Here is a 14,566-nt window from a genome sequence, read left to right as displayed (position 1 = left end):
AAACATTGTGTGTGTGTGTGCACTTCCAAATTTATTTAACAAATTTACATAATTTAACGTTGAGTAAAATGTATATGTGTAAATTTCCTATTTATTTGAAGAATAATCGTGTCTTTTCGAGCACCCCGTAGGTGACAGGCGTCTCGGGTTTATGGAACATGCGAATATCGGAATATCGCCCCCGCATGCGTGAGACGTGACTCAGATTCGGTATTATTTGCCTGACGAATAATTTAGCCTGAGATACTTAGCTCGCTTCTCCCTATCAGCACCGCCCTCCTACTCGTCTGCTTTCGTTCTCACCCCTTGGCAGAATAGCCAACCACCACCTCTCTCTTCGTTCTTATGTCGGTCGCCTAACGACGAGCTGAGAGGCGCGTTGCTTCAGAGACAGAAACACAGAAACCAGAAGAGACGAAAGGAGAAATGGAGGGGTGATGGCGTGAGGACGGGGAGAGAGTTCAGGGAGAGATGCACAGGAAAGCGACGGAAGATAGAACGAGGATGGTAACTAGAGCCCGTGGTTCCGCGAGAAAAAAGGAGAGAACGTTTTTCCTATCGAGAGGAAAAAGAGAGGCGAGAAACGCGGTGGGGCTGAAGAAAGTGTAGTCGGCGCTAACTAAGGGCGTCGGCTAATCAATATCATCAGAGAATGGCCGCTGACCTCCATCCACCCCGCTAGACCGACCATTGTCCGGCATCCGCGCTTTGTACGTTCAAACAGCCTTCGAACGTAAATAAAATAAAACTTATAACAAATTTTTTTAACGCACTTAAAAGAAAGAATGTGATTTCGAAACATCTTGTTTGGGGAATGTAATAACATCTGCACGTAATTTATTGTAAAAATATAATTATTTCAACTTTTCTTTTCGAGAAAACAATAAATTCGATGTAAAGTTGCCTCACAAGTTATTCGATAAAAAATCAATTACATAAAATTAAGTTTTATTCGTGTTATTGTTACTTGATCGGATTTTTCTATTTCAATGCAAAATCAATTATTGTTTCTCAAATTAGAATGAAGGGAAAAAGATTACACATTCGGAACGATGTCTCGATAGAATCTAATTTAGAAATGAAGAAGAGTTGCAACTAGCTTAATCTCTCGCTCGATCATAGAACCACGTCTCATTCGTCGGCCTGTCGATTTATCTACGCGTCCCCAGCGTCGTTCCTTTCTTCCACAACCAATGAGGGTCGCGGCTACATCCGAATGAAAACCAGTCCGCATAAACAGAGCCATCTATTCCGCGATCCTGTCCCTTCCTCTCTTCCGCTTTTTCCCTTCGTTCTTTGCATTCCCCCTCGTTCCTTCATTCGTTCAACTCGGCGCGAACTCCATTCTCGGGTTTATCACTGTCCAGATAACAACGATTTACCTACACGCGAACTTGTGCGGGTTGGATTTTGGGAAGAGGGTGCGTGTCCGCGTGGGGTTGTCGAATGGGGTGGGAACGAGGTGAAGGCTGTCCGGCGAGAAAGAGGCTAGAGACGGGACAGCCACCTTGCATTCGGGAGTATTTCACTTTAACGGCCCTCCGGGGGATTGGCTGACCCCGGTCGGGAGACCCTTCACCGTTTCGGCATAATGGACCTCTACATTACTTATTCGTCCTGGCCAATGTCCTGCCAGGCGTCTCCGTTCCCGACCACGGCGAGGCCGAAAGCCGCTCGTTTTCCACGTCATGTCGTTCCCGCGCGATGTGCGATTAATCGCGCGCGCGCGCGCGCGCGAGAACAAAGATATCGACTCGGGGAGGCCGCAATAAGAAATGGTTACTTACATCAGAAACGAAAAGCGGACGCTTAAATACGTGGACTCATCACGTCATGTATTACGCGCGCGTAATACAATCAGAGAAATTGCACGCGAGATATGTTTTTTTTTTTTTTTTTTTTTTCACGAAAATAAAACCATCACATGCACACGAACATTCGAAACTATTTTGAGAAAATGTGCGAGAACACGTGTGTGTTCCGAAGTTTTTCCTACCTGATCACGTATATTCCTACTTACTTTTACCAACAACGATAGCAAAGCCACCTCTGTTAATTCCAGCTTCCGGGTAACGGTCAGTAGCACGGAAAAACAACACGTCCCGAGCAAACTGCTCTCCCCGCGCGGCGCGCACAGGGCACTCGAAAGAATTGAAAATTCCTGCTCGTTCAAGAGTTGAGGAGGTCGACGAGCATGGTAGAATGAGAAAGCGAAACGTGGATAAAGCGTTCGATATAAGATTAATGCTAGAGGCCGCCGACCGGTTGGTGCGCACGTCGACGGCCGTTCAGCCATATACGACGGCAATGGTGATTCCTCTTTGAAGATAGAACCGTGAGCAGTGGCCAAATTGAATCCTGCTTAGGACAGAGGAAGCACCGATCGAACGGTGAAGACGGGAAGAGAGAAAAAGATTCGTCTTCGAGGGTTCCTTTCTCCAATAAATAAATCGCCGACCAACCGTGATTAACATTGACTGGCCGACGAACGCCGAAAATAATTGCCCGATTATGTTGTTTCTCAGTATCTCTCAGTTTTGTTTCTTCTTTTCAGCCTAAGTAAAAAGTTACATAGACGCATTTACGTGTTCTATTATTTAAAAAAAAAAAAAAAATTATGTAAAAAGAATTATATTGTAAAAAAAGTTGGAAAAAATTAGGAATTATTAATATCTTGTTAAGTTAAACTTTTGCTCGTTTAGTCGTTTTGTCGGTCAAAGTGAAAATTTCGATTATACGAGAGAGAAAGATAAAAGATCAGTATTTGTCGAGAGTTTCCCTATTTCTTGCCGGTTGCCCTTGTCGGACGACGATCGATAAAGCCAGCTCTTACTTCTCGCTCGCTCTAAGTATCTTTACACTCGCATTACGGTATTTCAACCGTTACATTCATGTTCAACACAGTGGCATTTATTGGTTAATTCAAGTTTAACATTTTCTCTCTCTGTAAAAATCGTTTCTAAGTCGCTCGGTATTCCTTAATATATTTTTTACATTGTAACATTATAAAATTAATACAAATATTTTAAATTATAAGAATTCGTTAGACACTAATTAAAAGTTACATATATAATGAAACAAATATTTTATACTTCTCTCGCATTTGTTTCTCTCTGCGACAACCGCCATTCTGTTACGCGAACTATCCCGCTTCGCCTCGTCCAATAAAAAACGTGAATAATAAAGAGACTCAGATTCGTCGAGGCAGGGGCCGAAGATACGCGGCAAGGGTTGTAAGCGCAAGCGCGAAACCGCCCCGCGAACGAGGGATACCAGATACCACCCCTCGACATAACTCCTTTTTCTCGACACCCAGCCAATCTGCATGTAACACGCGAGACAAAGCGCCATTTTGAATTTACAATCGATAAAGTGAAATTTTCCAGAATATAACTCTGGATTTCATCGATGTGAAAAAAACTTACATTGTTAATAAAAAAAAGATCTATAGACTCTTTGCGATTCAGACATTCAGAACAAAATTTAGCGCGGGGAACGTGAATCGGAAAAAATACATCAAAAATTACCAAGTTTACTCTAATCCATCGAAGAAACTGAAAAACACACGCAAGTCGAACACATTCAGAGAGAACTTTGCCGAGAATTCATCGACGCAACCGGAAGGGGGTGAAAAACCTCCGAAGCTCCGAGATGTAGGTAGTTTTTTAACGAGGGACAAGGGCTACGATTCGGAATAGCGATTTTAAAATCACAATGGGTACGCGCACGTCGTCAGAAAATCTACCCATCCCTTCGTATCTCCCTTTCCCCTCAACCACCGGCTAATGTCGCATCTGCGTTTGCCGCGCGCCTAAACGCTCGGAGAGAGAATCCTTCTTGCTTGTGCACGAGCCCAGAGGCCCTCTCGAGCGCGTGCATCGTGCGAGATTCATGCGTGTGTATGCGCGTAAACGTGCGATACGTGCGTGTGGCACACGTTTTCACAAAGAATCGGCGCAGGAACACAACCCCCTGCTGCCGATGCCACCTTCGGTGGTGCAGGAGGGGACGTGATCGAACACACCCCTTCCTCAAACATTTTAAACTTTTTTTTCCGAATCCCCCTCTACATACGGTCGCGCTTTACTAACGACGCTTAGCGAGTCCGCGTCGAGGAGGACGACGACCCAATATATGCGATACGGTATACCGTTACGATATTATTTTTCCTTTTTTTTTTTTTTTTTTAAGGGGATGTGTCGAATGGTGCGGCAAAGTTACTCGTGTTGCGGACGATTTTCGGACGATAATTCTCTCGACAGAGCTCACTTTTCTGTGTCCCTTGTTAATTGCTGCAGCAAATAAGCGTCGGTGATTTAATTAGAGTGGAATAAAAAGAAATGTGAATAAAACCGCGATAAAACTTGACACTCGCTCACGAGCGAAGAAACGCGTCGTTTCACAAAATCGGAACCGTTTAACATTTACTAGTCTAATTGGCAAGTATGTATCCGGCAGCGCGCAGCGGCGCTGCAGATTGAAGCAACAACCGAACGAGTAATGAGAATTGCAATCATTACCGGCAAGTAATTAACTATGATAATTTGACGGATATTCGGAATTTCAATCTTGATAATGCGCTTCCTGCTGAGAAATTGGATCTTATTAACAGCGAGATGACAGAAATGTAATATATATCGCGGAGAGAAAATGCGCGCCCCGGTGGATGCGGTCGCGCAATACTGCGATATAATATTTGCTACCGCCTCGGAACGCGCGATCTGCGTCCTAATCGTTTCAATTAATCTAACAGAACGCGATGCACGTCTCTCTTTTGAAATTTATACGTGCGTCCTGTTGGTTTACTGAATTTTATTTCAACACCACGCGCTCTGTGTGGTTTTTTTTTCTTTTTTTTTTTGAGTAATCGAAGCGACTTGCATATCTCGGAGAAAACATTTCGACGTTCAAGATACACGAGTATCTTTTCAGTGATTTGAATTAATTATTAAACACCGATTTTTTGTTAATCGAGACTGTCGATATTTTTAGCCGCGTTTCTTCTCGGCGGCGAGCAAGTTCCTGTGGAAAATCGCCACTCTACTTAACGCGGCGGTAAAGGGAGGAGCCGTGCGCGCTGCCGTTTCGCTTGCGTACGATGCACCGCGAAATGACCGTTTAATGAGTAACGAGAGCTCCGGTGATTAACTACGGTATTACCGTATGGATGTTTCTGTTTCGGTCGAGACGCACCGCGTGAGCTCTTCAAACATCGAGAGATTTCATTTGTGCCGCCGCCGCCGCCGCGCAAGTACGTGTGCGTGTGTAATGCGCGCTCGAAGATCAAATGGGCAGACGCGCGCGCGCGTTCGCGATGCATTTATTATGCATTCGTTGTGAATAATGCGCGAGAGTGCACGTGGGAAACGACCGATAAAGCGCGAACGGAACTACACACCGAATAGAGGGAGCTTTATTAAATTTCTCCCGTCTGCTTTCGGCCAATCGCCAGCCATCATCTCGAGACCCGCTCTTTTTCTCCCTGTTCTTTTTTTTTTCGTACGGTGAGCTAATTAATCTCTCGCCGCCGCCGGTTGTATCGTTTCGCGAGCGCTTTTCCAGACGAACGACGCCGCGCGGTTGTGTTCGCGATTGCGTGGCATATTAATCAGCAGCATGCGTATTGAACGCGAAGTGGAATCGACGCGAGAGAGAGAGAAAGATTCTGCAAATGAAGAGAATTATATACGCGCGCGATCGCTGCGATAAACATCTCTTTCTCTCTCTCTCTCTCTTTCTCTCGTGTATCCAGAGCGATGTCAGAAGGGAGGGCATGTCGCTGGTATAATGGTAGATAATTTGTGAGTCAAATGCGGATATTTGTAATACTTCGGCATATGTACATACATCGGATGATGATCGACGCCCGCGAATATCACGCGAGAGATACATACGTTTCGATTCGGTTACCGTGATACACGCAACGCGACATCTGGACAATTTGTGTTACCCGCGATACACGTTTGATATAATTGGTAATTTGCAAAAAGGGAAGAAACGCTAATATAGCGTTACTAAATAATATAGCGATACGCGCGATCTGTGATTCTTATTTAACCGAATCGCACTTTTTCATTAGATTATTAGACGATTGTTCTTGCGAAATAAAGTAATTTAGATTGCGTGATACAAGAGAATGCGCAAAGTTTTCCGAAACAAATTCGATCCGTTTATCTCGTTAAAATTCTCCCTTTGCCAGTTTCCGTTTGATCTCAGTCCGCGAGAGCGCAGCTGCTCCTACGTGAGTTAGACGCCGCAAATCGCGCGGGGAAAAGAAGCAACGCGACAGAGAAGAAGCGCGATGGACAGATCGACGACGGGACATGAAGGGAAACCGATAGATGAAAAGAAGAAAAGAAGAAGAGAAGGAACAAGAAAGCAAATGAAAAAAAAAAAAAAAAGAAAAAAAAGAAACAGCGAAGATCCTTAAAGCAAACTGCCCGCCTCGAAGAAGCTCGGCTCGGCGGTCTGGAGGGGTGAATTCGTCGCTCGATAACCCGATTGGTTGCCGCGCCGCCAATGCAACTGCGCTCTTCTCTCGTAACTGCATTTCGCTCTCGGTATATTACGCTTCACTACTGATTCACGTACGTCCATATACGTTATGCGTGAGCGAGTGAGAGAGCGTTACGGTAAGCGCATCCCCGTTGCAACGTGCATACGTAATGCGGCGTAGAGACATGCGTTTCACGTGCGTGCGTGCGCGCGCGCGTGTGTGCGTGCGAATCGTGTGTGCGTATAGGAGCCCCGCGGGACTGTCGCAAAAACTGGTAACAGAACGGGTCGCCCGCATTGCCATTGCTGGGCCCGCTGCTGCTGCTGCTTCTTCTTCTCTCTCTCCCGATACGTGACGACGACGACGACGACGACGATGACGACGACTTCTCTCGATCGTCCTGTTGCACTTTTGCAACAGGACACGAGGGAGTGGGGAGAGAAAGAGAGAGAGAGAGAGAGAGAGACGGCGACGCGGCGTCGATCGAGGGAGAACGGACTTTTCTCACGACGCGCGCTCTCCGATCGACAGAAAGAAGAGGCCGAAGAAACCACCGCGCGGAGAGGACATCTCCGGGAACGAGTCCTTGCGATCCTAAAGATGTGTTGTTTGCATTTTCAAGTTCCGTCTCTCGTATTTTTATCGCACGACTGCTGGCAGACCTTGAATTTTGATTTTTAAAAACGACGCACAGAGCGATTTTTGAATTATATTAAAATTGAATTTAAATTAGAAATTGATATGTAATTTACGATCTGTTATTATATAGCGCACGTACTATTTTTTATTTGAAATTCAGAAAATCTCGTTTTTTTTTTTTTTCCAGCAAATTATTTGCTTTTTTTTTTAATGCACTTTCTTGATGTGCGTTAGACACTAAAATATTCTGCTTATTTGTAAAAAAAAAAAAGACGGTATCGATCTTCTTTATCAAAAATTCTTTCTCTTTTCTTCTCTTCTCGCGTCTTGAACCTATCTCTCTCTCTCTCTCTCTCACATACACACATTTATAATTATACAATGTAACAGAAAACATCTGTTTTTTATTTATTAAATACGACGGTCTTTTTACTTCGCTTGTACACTCGATTTTGCATACATACGATTAACATTCGTTTATGCTACAGTGCTAATTATCGGACTTTGAGACAATTATCATTTTTCATATTCTACACGCAGACAGTCGTCTCTCTTGCTGTCGCCCATACCGAGAGGTAATTGGCGTAACGTCGGTGTTATAATATCACGAAAGATAAAAGATTTGTGAAACGCGCGCTGCATTATTTATTCATTTACGCACGCGAGATTTCAAATGTGATAGTTGTGTGAGCAACACATGGTCCGAACTATGTATCTTACATGTATACATATATATATGTATATATATATATTTATATTTATATATATATATAATATATGTACATCATATGTACGTATATGTTTGAGTAATTTTTATACGAATAATTTCGACACGAAAGATTATTAATTCTGACTTTGTACGCGACTACATAATTTTTAAATTATGTGTTACGAAGTGGATCTAGAATGTACGGCGCGTATCTACCTACATATTAATACAGTTAATCATGTTATTTCGTCACATTTAATATCACGTTAAGATTAATAGGATTATACACGTCAACACATTTGGAAATGTATTTTTCTTCGTCACGTTTTCGGTAACGTGAACGTTGCGCATTCGGATCAAGAATTAATTGATCTAAATAATATTTTATCGAAATCAAACATCGTGTATAAACTCGTTGACAACAAGAGCGTTCGACTCTTGCACCTGTCTTTTGATATCAGTGATATATTGATTAATTTAATTTAGCAACACACAGCAGTGTGACAACAGCGCGGGACAAAAAAACAAAAATCTCGACTCATGGGTATTGATACATGATTCCTCATTCTAACAATTATATCGAACACCACAATTATTATTAATTTTAAAAAATTATAAAAATTGTTTTAAAAAATTTAAAGAAGTTCGATATATTTTACTGGCACTGAAGAAATTCTACAAATTATTTAACATCTTTCATGCAAAATCTGTGTAGACTCTTATAAATAATTTCGAGAGCTGAGCAAAGCTTCGAGAAGAATAATTTGTCGAGTATAAGAGAATATGAGAATACATGTTACGATCGAAAACTATCTCGTAACATCGCGGGATTTTAAAAGACACGTCTCTCTCTCTCTCTCTCTCTTTCTCATTTTCTCTTTCTTTGTCTCTCTCTTTCTTTTTCTTTCTCCGTGCTTCCCCTGTAAGCCCCCCCGCTAAACCGAATGCGCAAAAACTGTGTGAAAAAGCGTTATTTCGGGATGAAATCCGACGCTGCGCAGCCGTTTTTTTCACTTCGCGAATAGCAACCCCTATTCGAAAAAAAGGCGAGAAGCTACGGGGTTACCGCGAAAGCGTGGTGGGGTGCAGGTAAATTTTCTTGTGATTCGGGAAGATCACTTGATGATCGAGCATATATATATATATATATATATACATACATATATATCCACACATAAACGCGCACATGGCACGAAGGGAGGCGTGCTGAGAGGTGGGGATGATGCATATCCTGCATATTCACCGGATTTTTGTAAATCGCAGGGTACCGTAGAAAGAGAGAGGAAAAAAAAACTCGGGGAGAAGAAGCCATTCACCCTAAAAAGTTCCCGAAAGGGGGGAGGTTAAGGAGGGTCTCTGCAACGGGTAAAACCGTCTGTTTTTTGAACGCAAATCTCCGTCGATCCTTTAGAATTTCTGATTTCTGGGTCATGGGAAGAAGTGCCGCGATGAATGCATCGCGTTGCCTCGATCTTGGAAACTGATTTTTTTTTCTGGTGTTTTTTTTTTGTTAACATCTTCGTCCCCTCTTTTCTATCCGCGTCGCTGCTTTCAGAATCTTCTTGCTCGGTCGCTGCGTGATCTCAACGTGTACTCACTCGATCGATTAATACTCGCGTATATGCCGAAAAGGGTTCTCTTTTCTCGGAAAGTGGAAAGTGTCGAGAAATGGAGCAGTGGAACCGTGACGATTGCGCACGGAATATCGAATCTCTCTCTTTCATAAAGAGAGCGCTCGCACGTCGCGTATCTAAAACTACTTGTACGCACGCGAAATTTCGAGCGCACATCTCTCGCTCGCAGTTTGTATTTTTGTATCTTTCTCCGGTGCCACGTCGAAGAGAAAGAAAAAATTTTCTTTGATGCAACGAGTGCGTCTATTCGAGATCTATGTTGCGCAAGAAGGAAGAAAGAAAACAAACCACTGAATTATTCTTAATAATTAGCAAGTGATTTTTCTCTTTCTCTCTCTCTGTCTCTCTGTCTTAGAGAACAAATTGTGGAGCAAAAGTGTATAGAAACGTGTCGGTGTGTACTTGTTTCGTGTATTTATGTGAAACTCAGCGGAACAGCATCACGGTAGATAAGTTCTGCGAACAATCGACATTTGGATCCGTGCGCGAACTGTATGCAAACTGTAATATTCATGTGTCCATTCGCGTGCAACTCGCTTCGCGATAGCGATCGCATTGTGAGCGACGAGGAACTACGTATTGTGCATTCAAAATTGTCCCTAGCCACACGGCGTTATATTATATACATATATATATATATATATACATACGTGTATTATAATTAGACGCACATTCGGCGCAGTGTCAGTTAATTACGTCGTGAGATTATTACCATGATTACCATGACAGCAAATACGGAAACGCCGCGAGCACAGCGAGAGATCGAGCTTGGGATAAGCCGGCCGTAATTACTCTCGAAAGACAATGCGCGGAGAGAAATTCGCAATTATTTTATAGAACCCCATAATTACTACCCTCGGAAGTAATTGCTTGCCATTCGTGAAAATTTAGTCAAGCCGAAAGATTCGACTGTTACACGTTCTACTTTGCGTTCTCTTTGCTGCGAGCGCGCGCTACTTTTCTTCGAGAGACTTAATTCTAAAATGCATAAATTATTTCAAAAAACAAAAGAGAAAGAAATTGACGACGGCTGATTAATCCGACACAGCTACAACGATAATCAATACACGAGATCAAGGGGTTATACCGATCGACTCGGGTATAGCGTAATCGAGATTCCGCTTCCGGCTAATCGCGTCGTTCAGAATCACCGAACGTATCATGACGAATATAAATATCGATTCCTCAAATCGTTCTATCGAACAGCGCCGACACGCGGGAATCTTTCCTTGTGCGCGTTGGGGGCGAAGAAATTCGAGCCTTCCGTAGATTCTCGATGCATTCAAAGTGCAACCGAGCGGTCGCGTCCCCTCTCCCCTCGTCGTACATATTGAATCGTCATAAAGCATTCGCGTGCATCAGACCGGGCTCATTGTCCTGTCATTCACTCGTCATCCCCCGCGTTTTCTGTCAGCGTCTCTGTGTGTAAAAGTATACGTACAGGTAAGTACATGCACGAGCGGCGGTGCTCTTGGCTTGCCTCACACAAAAAAAAAAAAAAAAAATAAACCACCCCCAATTCACGTTTTTCCTCCATCGGTGCACCTCGTGGTCTAAGCCAGGGGATCAAAGATTCGCTTCTCTCTCCTTCTCCTCCCTCCCGTTATTCTTTATATACGAAACTGTTGCGTTTAAATCTCGCCGGGATTAAAGACTCTCGGGATTCGAGAGATCGAAGATTTTTTCGTCGAGGATTCGTTCCGCGGACCGGTTTCAATACAACAACGCACTGCCGTCGTGCGTGCAGCGATTTGAACAAATATTGCGAGGTTGATTGTTTGCGCACGTACACCGAACAATTGTCAAACTCGCGCCAACTCCGCGAAACTAATTTTTTAGAGGACTTTCACATTTCGAGACATCCATTTGCGAAGTATTATATTTTTTAAATGATAATGATAAAATTTTTTTTTTCACTATTCCGCTTTCTGCTACGCGCGATAATAGAAACATCCCTTCTTCACGGTCGAACATTCAATGTGCACTCGATGTGTGACACGTGCTGGCGCGATCGACGCGAAAACGTAAATGTGATTTTTCAAAAGTCAGCGCTAGGGTGAGTTTCACGATGACAATAGTCTCCGTGCGCAGCTGTCCTATCATTACCGACCTCTCCTCGTCATCATAATTCTTGCAAGTCGCAAACTGCGCAACGAACTATCGTACGACAAACATATGGAAAAACGTAACGTTTTCCACGTATAAGATCTACAGATACTACTGCTTTTCCTCGAGTGTTTCTTCAAAACTAAACCAGACAATCAAGTACATCCCCGTTCGATTGCCTCGAAAGTCCATCTTTTTCCGATCTTTCCGAAACGAGGAAGCGTACGGCTGCCGCAGCCGAGCTATGTCGGTGAAATCAATTTCCAGCCAATTTACGGAGTCTTTGAGTGCAGAGGGTGGCGCCTTAAAAGTGCGTAAATAAATAGATTCGGACGTGGGCGTAGCCGACGGATGAGGGGTTGAGGTCCGTAGAAACGAGACAATAAGACCCGGAGGGTCGTCGTCGTCGTCGTCGTCGTCGTCGTCGAGAACTCAAAGAGTGCCCATGCTGCGACACTCGTCCGATAATCTAATAAAGAGGTTGTCTCCACTTATCGCGCCCCCCTTTCAACACTCTCGTGGATGTGCATTCTTTTTTGTAGATCCTTTTTTCTTTTTTCTCCCGGCATTTCCATCGTAAATGAATTGAAGGTAAATATTACCCCGAAAGATCTTCGCGATCATTGACTGCAAATAGCCAATTTCTCGGGCCCTCGTACAAGAATAAAAAAAACTCGAGTATCGATAACATAATGTTAGATATATGTGTGTTATATCTATTTTAGTAATATTGTTTAATCAACATTGTTTTTCTGTGAAATATTTGATATTTTTTTCTGCATACAGTAATTTAATATTGATCTCTTCGATACGCGTCTTGTTCGCCGCGTAGCAGTCAAAAACTGTCACACAGCATAAACAATCGATTAAAATCGAATCGAACGGCCGGTACGTATCATGGTGTAAGAATAACACCGTGGTACGTATGCATTTGATGGCTGATGTCGACTAAAATCGACGATCGTATCGAAGAGGTTAATATAACAACATTTCTCGAAAAATGCTTCTCCCAGTATTTGATGCAGTGGCCATTGGCAACGTTTTGAACGTGCTACACAAGAATGACTTCGTCTGCTGCAAGAATTGTCAGAAAACTGCGAAACCTTCTTCTTTCGCCAGACTGCAACCAACCCTCTCAAGTGTGGCCACGACGCGTAATTGAATTGGGGTTCTGGCTTATTCCAAGCAAATACACAGGCACGTCGTCCTTTCCTTTTTCTTAGATACAATCTTGGATATTTGTGCGCAATAAAATCACAAGCAAAATTATATATTACGGGAAAAATTCTTTTGATGACAATTAACATCGTGTGCGTATAAACATAAAGAAATGCATTTGAAGATTTTTTTTTAAATATTATTTCCTCTTATTTTTTCTTTTCTCTCGGCACGTTCTAAAGATAACGTGTAAATTCATTTAATCCGAATAGTAATACAAAATACAAAATATGAAGATGTTTATTTCAAAAGACTCTTTTCTCAAACACAATGGTTTTTAATAATTTTATAATTAATATTTACAATGATGATAATTAATAATCGTTTTACACAAAAATTAGCGCAATTTGTAGCACCATCCACCATGCATGCGAAGCGAATACTCGCGAGATAGAAACAGACGTGTCGTGTACGTGTGCACGAGATACAGCGGGAGAAAGGGAGCAAAAGAGAGGTCTTTCAGGAACGAGAGCTATTTGCGAGACTCAATGGAAGAGGGTCCTCGAGAAGGGGGCGGATGGGGCGGCCGCCACCTCCCCGCTATATCGACCGCCGGCTCCACTCGGCCATTCCGCATTTTAAAGGAAAAATTTCCGTTTATTCGGACCCGGTTTCCTCTGCAGAATTATTCGGAGGAGCTCGCCTCGCGGATAGCAGCTCAGATGGAAAATAACGTGACCTTTTGCTCGTGGCAGGTCTCCCGGGAGTTCGGCCGAGCGTTTCTCGCTCGACTCCGTTCTCTCTCTCTCCCTCTCTCTCTCTCTCTCTCTTGTTCGTCTCCTCTCTCATTTCCGCTGAAAATTTTGGCGTGTCCTGGAAGCCAAGCGCGCACGGCGGAATCGGATCGGTTGGAATTCACCGATCTTGAATTTCAGCGCGTAGTAAAGCATACATATGCTCGCCGTGGTATTTCGGCGGGGTTATCTTCCGAACCACTTTGTCTACGGCATACCTAGAGGATGCTTTTCGCGAACATTGACTTTCGGAACAAGACGTCGTGTCACGTTCACATGAAGAACACACATTTTGATATATCCCCCCATCATCGACCGACAATACGTCATTCACTTGTGTTTACATTGATTGCTTCTAACTGTATTTTTTTTTTTTTTTTTTTTATATGAGTATTACATTTTTATTTTATTTAAACACTTTTTGCTCTTGAATTTTGTTTAAATAAAAAGAGCGTAACACTTCGTGTGTATCATACACATTAAATAGAAAATTAAATATTTGAAGATTTTCAATTCGAAGAGAGAGGGTCGGGCGATTTCAAGCGTTATATCGCGAATGGAAATACATATAGCACGGCGAAATATCGCAGGAATGGGTGACCGGGCACAGTACAAGAGAAATAGCAGAAAGCAGGGACTAAACAAACGAAACCTCTTCATCAGACAGCGAATTCCGAAGTTGTTTGCTCGTGCGCTGAACTTTGTGCGCGACGACAGAGAGAAAGAGAGAGAGAGAGAGAGATCACGAGTCGATGAGAGAAAGGACTAGCAGCGGGAGGAAAAAAAATAAAGAAAGGCGATCAGAGAAAGCGACTGCCAATAGTCCTAGTACGTGATGTCCTTTTTGGCCTCGTTCTTTCCTTCCTTCCGCCCCTTCTTCTTAGTCCCCGCCTCGTTCGCTATTTATTCTAGTTATTTTATCACACGCCCGAGAAACGGGAACACCTCGCAAACTTCCGTTCGTTTGAATGTGTCCTCGCGATTTAACATTTCGATTTAACATTTTTTAAGATTTCGATATAAGCTAAAA

At 43.1% G+C, this 14,566-nt stretch overlaps 1 protein-coding gene across 4 annotated transcripts in view; it reads right to left on the bottom strand.

Moving 5' to 3' along the window:
• Positions 1-14,566, bottom strand: part of LOC109855772 (POU domain, class 2, transcription factor 2-like) — a 110,939-nt gene that overhangs the window by 54,176 nt on the left and 42,197 nt on the right. The window lies entirely within an intron of this gene.

The sequence above is a fragment of the Pseudomyrmex gracilis genome, unplaced genomic scaffold, assembly GCF_002006095.1.
Source record: "Pseudomyrmex gracilis isolate BER0280 unplaced genomic scaffold, ASM200609v1 scaffold_98, whole genome shotgun sequence".
Classification (NCBI taxonomy): Eukaryota; Metazoa; Arthropoda; class Insecta; order Hymenoptera; family Formicidae; genus Pseudomyrmex; species Pseudomyrmex gracilis.
Note: the sequence above shows the minus strand (reverse complement) of the source record. Positions and strands in the feature narration are given on the sequence as shown.